Source organism: Anoplopoma fimbria, chromosome 2 (genome assembly GCF_027596085.1).
Source record: "Anoplopoma fimbria isolate UVic2021 breed Golden Eagle Sablefish chromosome 2, Afim_UVic_2022, whole genome shotgun sequence".
Lineage (NCBI taxonomy): Eukaryota > Metazoa > Chordata > Actinopteri > Perciformes > Anoplopomatidae > Anoplopoma > Anoplopoma fimbria.
The window spans coordinates 6,479,554-6,492,483 of NC_072450.1; positions in this window are offsets into that span (position 1 = coordinate 6,479,554).

The following is a 12,930-nucleotide window of genomic DNA, read 5'->3' on the forward strand; positions in this document are numbered from 1 at the left end:
AGTGTTGTGCTTTTAATGCCGCACACCTCGTTTCCGACGGATCGTCCTCCTTGCTCTGACATTACGGCTGTCAGATTGGATAGTTACAAGCCCATCCACACAAAAGGATGAAGAAAGCATCCTCCGTTTGATGCTCATTGTGAAAAACAAATGTCAAACAAATAGATAGTAGCCTAATGCGATGCTACAAAGATGGACAGAGTGTCGATATCAAGATATTGTCTAGAAACATTAACAAAAAGTGCTCGGAAATGTAGTAAAGAAGCGCTCCCCGGCGCCCTGCAAGCTCTTTTATGCCAGCAAAAGACGCTATGTGGACACAGGCCCTAAAATGGCAGTCCTTAAGATTCAGTCCTAGTGATGAGTGGAAACAAAGAAATTGTGATTGTGAAGAGTTTAGCAGTCTGGCGACTTGGGCCGGGTCCAAAATTCAATACTGACATGCTCCCTTTCAGAATTGTGCACACAGTTAAATTGTTTGTGTGTATTCAATGGAGAAAAACTGTAATATGGCATATTTTCCATGAATGTCACCACGGACACCCTGTTTGTAATACTGCAAACATGTAAATATTGCAATACATTTAGCGTTATCGCATGACAGGTGATACTATCAGCAGCATAAATGTGGATGATCACAACAAAAAGAAAGTAGAACAGCAGGTAGCTAATTACTTCACATCATTTACTGTCAAAGAGCTGACAATTGAAAGCAAAGGAGACTGACTCGTAGGAGTTGGTCGCAGTTTTGTCATGTTGCGTTAAAGAAATATGTTTATTTAAGAGTTGTTATTTCTGTAGGGTGACTTTACTACGTGTTCAGCTGACTCTGGCAGAGTGAGAAAAATAGCACAATCCCTTAAAACTACTATATCTCTAAACAATCTCTTTAACCAAATCACACACACATATAGGCTATTCTGTGTGATCTATTTCTGATAATTAATGTAATATTGTGTATCACTTGCATTTACTGAGCCTCCCCTGAAACAGTTTGGAGCCCCTCTGGTTAGATGCTGTACTGTATGTTGTTGCCTCAGTACCTGTACTCTGTACAGTGACAATAAAGTTGTATCTTAATCTGTGTTTTCTCTCTGTGCTACTTATTTACACACAAATTCTCATATTAGTTCTTATCATTTTAATGAGCATTTCTCTATCAGGTACAATCTTTCTTGGAACAGAAGGAATGTAACTAAATAATGGTATGTTATTTAAGTGGTATATATCCCCCAGGTGTTATGGCTTTCACTGCTGTAGGTCAATGGTTGCTTGTAACTCTGTTGCTATTTAACACTTTGGCTTATGTACTTTTGAGCTCACTGCAAAATAAAGATATAAATCTAAAGTATATATAGGAAAAAAGTAAAGTAATCTTAGGAAATGCACAAAGAAGAATGAAGGAGGATCCCCACTGAGACCAGACAACATCACTTGCCTTCAGAATAAGAAAACCTCGTTCACAACCAAACTGGCATTTGTTATAATTCAAATGACTAAAATATCCAGACCTAAAACCTATTATTTCGTTCACGGCGCCATGCCGTTCTTTCTACTTGTCAAGAATAAATCTATAACAATCTCTGGTTCTTTAACAAACCGTTTCCCACAAGACCTTTGCAGTTTAAACACCACCAGTCAGAATGAAGCCGGTCGAGCGGCTGTGTTTAGTTCAGACAGGGCTTTAATAATAGCAGGGAGGGCAGATAGTGAAAAACCTTCATTTAAACAGTGGAGATCATATCTACAAAGATCGAAGGACAGCTTTAGAAGAGACTGTGTACATGTTGAGATAGAAACCACAATGATGTATCATACGTGCTGCCAAATACTTTTCCAACCAAGCTGCTTACTTAAAAGTGTTACGTTGTTAATAACTTTGATTTAAGAGCAACTTCTTTTTTTCTTGACTGATTATGCAATTTATTATCAATTTAACAGTCTGTTTGCAAACATTGTGAGAAAATGAATTTGTGATGTTCACTGGATTCTAGCAGTGAGGCTTCTTTGTGAGGGTTCCTATTTACTACTCTTGTAACCGCTCCTATCCACCCTGTCTACTTCCACTCCAGTTGCCTCCAGATTCCCAAAGAAATGGGCATATTGCATTCAGGTGTAAGCTATAGAGTGCTGCAGGGATGACTTATGTTTGTAGGCAAAACCCCAGAAGCACTGGTCCCCTCGACAGAAAGACTAAAGGGTTTTCATTGGATTTGGCATGGTTGTAGAACAAAAGCTCTGTGGAAAACAAATGTACGATACTTACACGTTTTGTTCAGCAAGATCTTTAAAAATGATTCCTGGGTTTTAAGACTCCTGCAGCACTCTATTCACTCATTGTTACTTTTGTAACTTTTGTGTGGTCGTGTCCTTTGGCTTTTCATCTTGTTTAAGTCTAGACCCTTTCGGTCAAAAAGTAAAGGCTTAATGGTACAGCACATATTGATCATTTTGTTTTTGGCGGAGGTCCTATTTTGGAGCCGAGGAAAATGGTTTTCGGAGTTAAGTGTGGATGAACTTGGCTGGCCCACACGCAACCCAGATCTCAACCCCATGCAACACCTTTACGGCTGAGCTGGAACGCCGACTACAAGCCTGGCCTTATCAACGAAGACATCGGTACTCAACCTCAGGACCTGTGGATAAAATCCCTGCAGCCATAATCCAAAATCTTTTCTAAAAGTCTTCCCAGGAGAGTGGATGCTTTTATAAGAGCAAAACGTGGGTGGCAGAGACAAAAGGCTTGGTTCAAACAGGTGAATATCTGGGACGCAGACAGAGTAACCTTTCAGTGCAGCCTCCCCTGAAATACATTAGCTCCTTTGAAAAGGCTATCGATAATGGTCAGCTCTTTGCTTTGATTTTGCCTTTAGCTTCAAAAGTGAGAAAGACCCTGTAATCATTGTATCCAAAAATCAGGAAAGCCGTTTACCCTATAGCAGGATAAAAACAGCTTAGGTTATCATACCTGAAGGGCTACATGTTAGATAATGTGATTGTTAAGTAGATTAGACGGAAGTTGGAGGCTGCCATGAGAAAAATTGAAAAGGTCATGAACATTACTCCACTATTTCTTTACAAAGCTAATAGTTGTTTGCTGCTATATTAATGCTCTAAATGTCGAATTATGAACCTTAAACCTTAGAAAACTACCACATATATTGAGTAAATAAGAATTTGAATAAGCGAGTCATGAGTGGCCAAAATCTTCTATCACAATACAGGTAATTTCCTATCGCAAGAACAATATACTGTATATCAAGATAAAGCATCTTTTCTAGTAATTTAATGAAATAAACACATGGTAAAGCCTACTTTTCTGTGTGAATGATATACTTGACAGTATTTTATCATTTAATTAAGAACTTTGGTGCAAAATGAACATTAACACAATAAATATTTCAAGCCATACACTGAGCGGGTGTACATGCATGCACAGAAATACTAATCATCAGATTAAGATTACAGTGTATTTCTGGCTCAATTCTGATTTTCTTAGAACTTTTCTCTAGAATTTGCTTGTTATTATCAATTCAAAATTACATGATTGTGTTTAAAGTTATCTGAATGTATGATTTATTCACGATATGATTCAGTTAGAGGCAAAAACATTAGCATGTTGACTGAAAGCAGATATGACGTGAACATGTTATTAGCTAATCCGGCTAAAATGCATTTGCGGGTCGTAACATATTTTATAAGACACTTTCAATACATTTTGAATCAGTTTGGGGTCTGGCACAAGACATTAACAGGATGCCAGATGCCATTTTCTTTGACTGACATCTGAGTGAGAAAGGGGTTATGATATAGTGCTGTGAGATGCACAGCAAGAAGCACAGTCATTATGATGTTCTTTTCTGAAAGGTAGAATTTCACAGAGTATAAATCTAAATGTAAACACCATAATAAAGTAAGAAAGGATGGCTGTGGACTGCATGTGGTGAGTTTTCTCAAAAGACTCCTGGCGTTCTGTGGTGTAACATGCCGTAGATTTACACACCACTGAGGGGTTTGCTACTCAAAACAGCCGAACAATAGAAAGAAAGATGTAGAAAATGTTTGTATCCCTGTCGCTGAATTTGACAATGGTGCCAATTAAAGCAATGTTCCCACAGTGCGTGTCTCCTGAATGATGCCCTCAAGCCAAGGGGAAACAATTAACTCACCACTGGCTTTAAAGTGTGCTTAGACAAGAAGGCATTCCTCTAATTCATTGCTATTGAATTACTCAGCATATGTTTTATGAGCAGAAAAGTCGACAAAAATACGATCATAAATATAACAGCACAGGAACTCTAACCGGAAGTTCTGAACTCTACGTTCAGAACTTCCGGTTTCGAAGGCAGTTGGGCACATGGCACCAGATAAGAACATGCTAAACACGTAGCTTAGCAACGTATTTATCCAAAAAGCCAAAAAGCTCACTATAACAACTTTATCCTAAACGAAACTCCATTCCGACTCCAGGCAACTAAATGAGCACACAGCAAAACCATGTTAACTCTGCACTAAATGAGCAAGTCATATATCGTTAGGAAAGCTGAGACTAAACGCATATTCCAACAGTATACGTTTCTTAACAACCTTAACTCGCTAGAACCAGCAGCCAAAGAGAAATAGAATTCACTTAACACAATCATAACCTATAAATGTAGTCATGCCTTTGTTTTTGTTTTTTTGGCAGATTTACAGGTTAAAAATACATATATGTCTCTATCTGGTGGATGGAGTTCAGGTTTATTTGGTAGGGAAAAATACAACATTCATAGAGAACAATTTTTCCCAATGCATTGTATCAAAGCATCTAAAGCTACTGCCAATTTCCAATGCCTATCCCTAGAAGGGCCTTAAAAATAAAAAACATATAATAAGTATAAGACATTAATACATGTTGATGTCCTTACAGCAGTACAACTTGCCAACATACGCATATACACACGCGGACAAAATTGTTGGTACCCTTCCGTTAAAGAAAGAAAAACCCACAATAGTCACTGAAATAACTTGAAACTGACAAAAGTAATAATAAATAAAAATGTACCTTTAACATGCTTGTCTATAATTTTCTTTCTAATCTCCTGAGACAACTCTCCTTAGCTTTCTGTGGTCCATGTTCAGTGTGGTACACACCATGATACCAAACAGCACAGGGACTACTTTTCACCCTTTAAATAGGCAGACTGACTGATTACAAGTTTGAAGACACCTGTGATGCTAATTAGAGGACACACCTTGGTTTAACATGTCCCTATGGTCAAATTATTCTCAATCTTTTCTAGGGGTTCCATCATTTTTGTCCAGGCCATTTTCATTAGTTTGTTTTTTAAAATGATTCTTTTGAACCACAATTCAAAAGCAATGTCTGATTTCCATTAGGTAATTTTCAGTAAATTTTTATTTATTAATACTTTTGTCAGTTTCAAGTTATTTCAGTGACCATTGTGGGTTTTTCTTTCTTTAACGGAAGGGTACCAACAATTTTGTCCACGTGTGTATACACATACATGCATACATATACCTAACTGCCTGAATCACTGAGTGCATGATATATATTTTGGCTGATTCAAACACAGGTATGAGTTGTTCAAACAGACCAATGCATTATGATTTCTTTGAATGGGAACATGGATAGAGGTCTGATTGACAGCTGTATTTAGAGGGGAATTAATACCTATAGTGACATTTAAATGTAATTAAATTAGTTTTACGCTTAACTTCAAAATGGCACAGATGGTGACTAAATGTACACAAATGGCCAAATCTAAAGAGTCCGCCTTAACATGCCTCCCCAACTTTGCTCTGCTTGACTCAGTTAGCATTAGTCTGTGCACAGGTAATGTTCAGATGTTGTGATGTGGTTTGCAAGAGGTTTTGGTCTGCAACCGCCTCATTTTGAAGGGACATTCTCTCTTAGGGTGTACAGTTTTGTTAGTTTTTTGCAACCAGACAAGAATGTTTGTCTAAGCACAACTGAACACCATTTAACATACAGTGCTGACAACGACCCGTCAATCACAAGGTAGCTCCGCCCTAAAGTATACTCCGCTTTATGGTCTATTTTACTCATAATGGGAACCTCATTTACTGAAGGAGCATCATGCTGTATTGAAGAAGACTTCAAACTAGATATTGAGACCATAAATCCATGTTTATACTATGTAACTAAGGTAATAAATCAAGTGAGAAGTAGGGTCATCTTCTTACAGTTGTATGTACAATCTAACTTCTTTTTGCAACCAATGGCGTCTCCCCCTGCTGGCTATTAGAAAGAGTCAATAAGACAAAATGAAATACTTAAAGCAGTAAAGAAAGCATTTTTAGCAGAGTTCACAATGACAAGCATAAAAAAAAAAACAGCTACCCTTTGATCAATATGTTGGCCTCAGCAGCATTCTTATTTGTCATCGTAACACAGAACGGGTGATTTAAAAGCGTATAAGCATATCTAATGGTGTAGTCGCGAGGTTTTCTGCTCCTCAAGGTCAGCTCACTTCTCATCAGTTTTCATCAGCTGATGAGATAAATCATGAAGGATTATCTTGTCAGCTGAATACAGGTAGGAAACTGTGAGCGGGTTCTTGTGTCTTCAAGCCCGGGGCCCGGCAACTTTTTAACTGATGGTGAAGTAAACAAACAGGCTGTTGGCGAGACTGCCACGGTCAGAATGATAAATGTCTGAATGTCACCACCTGCAAAAAAAAAAAAAAAAAAAAAAAAAAAAAAAAGGAGACAAAGTGTTCTTGAATGCTTCAAACTTTATTTTTCACTCCTGTGGAGATCTTTGATCTTACATAAGCAGGTTGAGAAGAGAAGGACAGAGCTGATGGTGCAGATGGATTCCTCAACAAAAACTTTTAGCTCAAAGTGCGTTCAACAGATGGTAGATGAAGCTATATCTTAAAATAAAGAGAATTTCCCCTCTGGTTTGTAATAATTGCACAGGTTTTTGTTCTCTAGTTCTTGTGTGAAAATCCCCTGATAATTTTAGTCCCATATTAAGATAAGATAAGATAAGACAATCCTTTGTTAGTCCCGCAGCGGGGAAATTTACAGGATTTACAGCAGCAGAGAGGATAGTGCAAACAAGAGACATAGTAAAAAAAACAAGATCAAAAACAAGTATTATAAATAAGTAAATAAGTAATAAAACAGTGAAGAATATTAAATATGTAAAAAAGTAAAAAATCCACAATAACTAAAATATATTATATATACAGACAGAATAATTATAGTATTGCACAGTGTATTTATATTGGACATATTATTATTATTATTATTATTATTATTATTATTATTATTATTAATATGGGCAAATTGAATCATTTAGGTAAATTATGTCAGTTGGGTAAATAACGGTACTTTGTTCAATTTCTGTAATATAGTTTTGTAGCTTTTTTTTGTCTTTTTGCAAAGATTCGTCAGTACTTTAAGCGCTCATGCTTTTTGACAAACAGCTGCAGCTGAGGTGGAAGGAGCTGGGTGGAATTTCTAGGTGTAAATTCAGGACTCATGTAGCTTCTCACAATGAAAACCCCTTTGGTGAATAAGCTACCGCAGCTATAATAAAATAATGAGCTTGATATCATGCAGCGTAATTACTGTTCTGTAGTAAAATGCAGTGTAGGGGCAGATATCGCATGTTTACCTCTTTAATTCAGAATTTCTCCTCGCGCCCTGAAACAAGAGTCTCTTTGCTCCTGTAGGGTGACTGTTGAGGATTTCTGAAACAAAAGGATTTTCAGGGAGGACAAGGCCAAATATAAGGAGGTACATGTTTAGTTTTTTCTGTTTGATGCTGGACAGTTGATGTATGAAATACAATCTGTTGATTCATAACTCTATGCATAAGTAAAAAGAGTGGTCACCTTGTGAAGTGAAACTATGGCAGCTAACTTTAAGTGTGTTCAGAGTTTTGACTGACATGTTGTTGAGGTGTGATCAATCTCTTTTTGCTGTTAACTGTTCCTTTACAGAGGCAGATGTGCCACAGCAGGATAAGAGTCTGGTGGTTTTTATTGAATTAAAAACTACACAAAGTGACTTCATAGATCAGCTGCTCTGATATGGCTGAGTGAACACTTTACTCAAGCTGTTAATACAGTGTAATCGGTAGGAATATGTTCAAATTTAAGGAATTTAAATACTTTAGAATAGCAAACGGGGATTCAGACATTATCTTTAAAATGTGTGTGATATTTATTTTCTTTGCTATATTATCGTCTGTATATGTCAGAGTTGGTCTGTCAGTTCACCACTTTTGTCCAAGACTGAAATATCTCAAAAACAATTGATTTTCTTTACATTTTGTACAGATATTCATGGTCCCCAGAGGATGACTCCTAGTGACTTTGGTGATCCTCTGACTTTTCATCTAACTCTTTCCTCAGGTCATTATTTCAGGTGTATTACCAGATGTGTGCAAAACTAATGACATTGGCCCGACCCTTAGCTGTTCTTTGTGTTTAGTGCTTATAAGTAAAAGTTAGCATGCTAACAGGCTAAACTTTGAAGGCAAATACTTAACATTTACCACCTTAACTTTAGCATATTAGCATATAACCACATCTGTGCCGAAGTACAGCTTCGCAGAGCTGCTCGCCTTAAATCTTGTTTTAAATGATGTACAATCAAATGTGTGTTTAGAATTATTTTCATCCCAAAGAAGGAACAAGTGGTTATACAATACAGGACCGGTCAGGGCTAGATGCTCATTTCAATAGATATCTCTGCAACAAAATAGAAATACGTTTTTGGCATAACGTTAACAATATAACTTCTTAACATTCTGTTGATAATGTTATGTTTTTACGTTTTTAACCACATTCCACCTTTAAACATGCAATTTAAACACATTATTTTGTTACTAAATACCCAATGCTTGTGCTAATATCAGTATTGGCATAATTAAAACAAATTACCTATGTCATTATCTGTAGAATTTATGTATTTCACTATTGCATTCATTTTATTTTCCTGCCTCTTCACAAGAAATCAATAAGCCTTGATGCCACTGAGGCACTGAATTCAATAAATCAGTCTTGCTGCTGCTTCCCAGCATTGTTGAGGGACTTCCTGTACTTGTGTACATGATGTACTGTATAAACCCGTGTGCTCCATGCAAATTAATTTAAATTGCAAATGAGTTTGACATGAAATATGCAGGCTTGTCTGTCAGTCAGTGGTGTTCAGCAGCACACGGTATGAACCAACAAACAGCGTGCCTGCAGGAGCGTTCAAATCCTCTTTCTTTTTCTATGATTTTCCTGTAAACAACAAACCGTATGTAACATTTTCAAACAGTTGCGATGCCTTCGGTCATTTAGCAGCTTATTAAAGTTGATTGACAGGTCAGAGACGGGACTTATTGTCTTCAGATGATATTCTTGTTGTCATTGTTAATAACTCCACTTACACAGCAGGAGTCTTGTATAAAAAAAAGACAGTGACAACAAAGAAAACAATAACATTTATTTATTGATTCATAGGTTATACATTTCATGATATAATAGCGATATATTATTATTGGCAAAGATAATATAATCCAATTGCATTTCTATACATTAATACAAAATCTGAGGTAGGGCCTCAAAGATTGATGACACTGAAAATAAATAAATGCATTTCACATATATATGTTATATATTTCCTTTTCTTTTTTTTCTTCTTTTACATCTCACACTGATTTTGAAAACATATTTGTTATATATCTACCTACTCTATATTTTCAAATCAAAAAGATGTCGTGGGCTGTTGGAGGCACATATCTATATCCATAGGCAGCAGTACCTCACATAGAACACGCAGAAATATATGACATTACTCAAGTAATTAGAAATTTAACCTATGCATTCATAGGTCAGACAATAAAGTGCCAAAAAGACACAACGGACGTAACAATTGGAATACTTGTACCATATGAGACAGACGATAAGCTATTCTGTGGTGTTATTTTTGAAATACATAGAATATTATACCATTAGAGGACATCTATAAGGCCAATGGTTACCTGAAGATGTTTTGTAACGTATTGGCAAACATCGAGGAACACTACATGGGATATGAATGGCAGTATCTCAACCTCCTATACGCAGATGACACGTTCCTTTTTTCTTCTAAAGTTAGTTTTCTGTTTTCACTACAACCCTAGTTAAAGTACTCTTTCTTTGGTTACCTATACTGCCCAAAGTTGACTTGCAGGCAAAGCAAATTGACAGTTATTTTTCCCTTTTTTTTAATTTTTTGTCATCCTCCTCTTTATGGAAGACTTTGTTTCTTAACATTATGCAGAACAAAAAGCTCCCTGACAAAAACATGCACAGACTTATACTATCGAGAGAGAAAGGAGAAGGATTACCATACATGGACATTAGGTTACAGCAACACAAACTGCACATGCAAGCTCTTCAGTGTTATATTTAAGGACGCAATGTGGTTTTAACTGAACCCTAAGCTGTTTTTTTTTGTTTTTTTTCCCCTCAAACCAAAAGCAGAGAAGCCCAGTAGAAATGGAGAGACAAAACACAGAACGTATAGCTATTTATCTGTGGCCCTAAAGGAAATCTTTTAAATCTATCTCAAGGGCATAAAAGGCTTTTGTCATTCAAGTCTTTCTCCAAGGAGCACACTGTCCACTACATCCAACACATGATTTTAAAATTACAGCCTGCTCCTTTGGCCCTGCTCTCAAATAAATGCAAGTAAGTGATTTTTTCTTTTCTTTTTAGAGCACATCAGTATTAACAGTTTTACCAAGATCAAGTTCACAATTGGTGGTCTAAGATCCTCATGTCCATTCAAAAAGAGGATCAGGTTTGAGGCATCCAAGTAAAAAGAAAATACTGTAAATCCTCTGGTTCTTTCAGCGATCTACTCTGATACTGACCATGCAAACATCTGATTGACAGTTAAGTGGAGTTCAGTAAAAACTAATACAGAGACAAACACACACACGCACACACAAAGGAGCATACACAGACACACATTATTTGCACGTTTGAATGAATAGAGCTTAAAGCATTAAGTCTTAAACAAAGCAACACTGTGGAGCAAGCAAGCAAGCAATTTAACAACAGGGCTTTTGTGCTCATTAATTGATTATGCTTTCTTTACAACCACTAAAATCATATCTGTGCTATTTTCATGTCAAGATCATGAAAAGACATGGCTTAGAGAAATGGTGATGGAGACCCTTAAACCTCTGAGCAACTGTAATTGCATCCATACCTGCAACTTCCTTTCAAACCACCCGACAACATTAAGTAAACGCCTGCAGTGTTAAAAGCATAATAAAGCCAATTGGGACTTTGTGTAAAATGCATATCCAACTGGTCAAAGCGTGGAAAGGAGTGGCTACATGGTGTTACTGTATAGGTAATTGGTTGGCAGCCCATGCAGTAAGAGTTCGCTGCCTGTCATGTCACACTTAAAGAGGCTGCAAAGCCATTTGGATGCCTGCTGAGCTGCAGCGGGCTGCTCGTTCAGGCTGCTGCGCTGTTACATCTGGAGATTACTTTTAACACGCACCATCTGAAACATTCTCACGGTAGCTCGTTTGTGCTGATGATGTCTTGACAGCACATCTTAAAGGGACATTATGTTCTAAATTACAGTAATTTGACTGACTGTGATTGATCACAGTGTCAAGGTCACTAAAAACCCTTTTTTCTGTGTATGTAAAATAAAACTGGTCAGTGAATTGAAGGTCAACAAACTGGCTCAAGTGGCAATTTAAAATGATTACAAGGAATTGAAAATACGTTTTTTTTTTACTATTGTTTTCCTTTTATCTATGTCATAAAAAGCAAGATACTTGTCTTAGCACTGCACACAGTTGGTCAAAATATGACAGTTACTCTTATAATCATTGCAAGGCGCGGTTAAGCAACAGCAAGCAAATAGCGAAAGTGATGCTGCAGTGAGGTCATCAGGAAGTAGTATTTTGATTCTGCTCCTTTGCAACTTGCTTGCACACTGCTTCCAGTATAGTTTAGCATTAGGATGGCTCTACTCTCTGTTTCCTATGCTCTGAATGCTGCGATTCCTACAACTACCGGGGTAGTCGGACGGAATCGAGTATACCTGAGACCCTGTTTTCACGTGGACATACAGAGAAGCAAGAGGCTTAAGTCTGAAAATGGCTAAGAGGTCTCCGGAGGTCTACCACAAACAACAAGAGACAAAGTACACTTCCAGGGAAGAAGGAGGCCATTTTTTTTCTAATCTAATCTTCATCTACTCACACATAGCAGCTGCTCCTAACATTGTGAGGCAGGACAACACACACACACACTTACTACTTGAAGAAGTGTTGTTGGTTTTTTTTAAAAGAAGTGTACACTTTTTACAAGATATTACACAACTAGCAGGAGAAACGTGGGGTTCAGAGACATGAACACACAGACACACTCACTCTCAATCTCTATCTTGCTAGTTCTCTCCTCTGCAGAGGGATATTTATATATATATATATATACATATATATATATATCTGTATATGTATGTTTTTATTTATTTATATATATATATATATTTTAAACTGTTACTCTACTGATTCGATGCACATTGTAAAGATGTTTTTCACAGATGGATTGACAAGTTCACAACACATACAGAGATAAATACGCCGTCTAAAGTATATATGCACAGAGTGACAGGTTTTCGGGTCAGGTTTTAGAGAGTTAAAAAGGTTAAATGGCCATGTTGCTAGAGGAAGGACGACTCTAGTGGTTTCCTACGTTAGGAGTGTGTCCTTTACATTCTAGGATAATACAATAGAGGAGAATACGAGGAGGAATACGACTTAGTAAATAGACAAAGAGAGAGGGTTTCACAAATGGTCCCTCGGATTCAGAGAGAAAAAATAGATCCAAGCTTCTATCGTACTGCAGAGTCATCCAGGCCAAAGTGTGTCTACTGAAAGTGGTAATC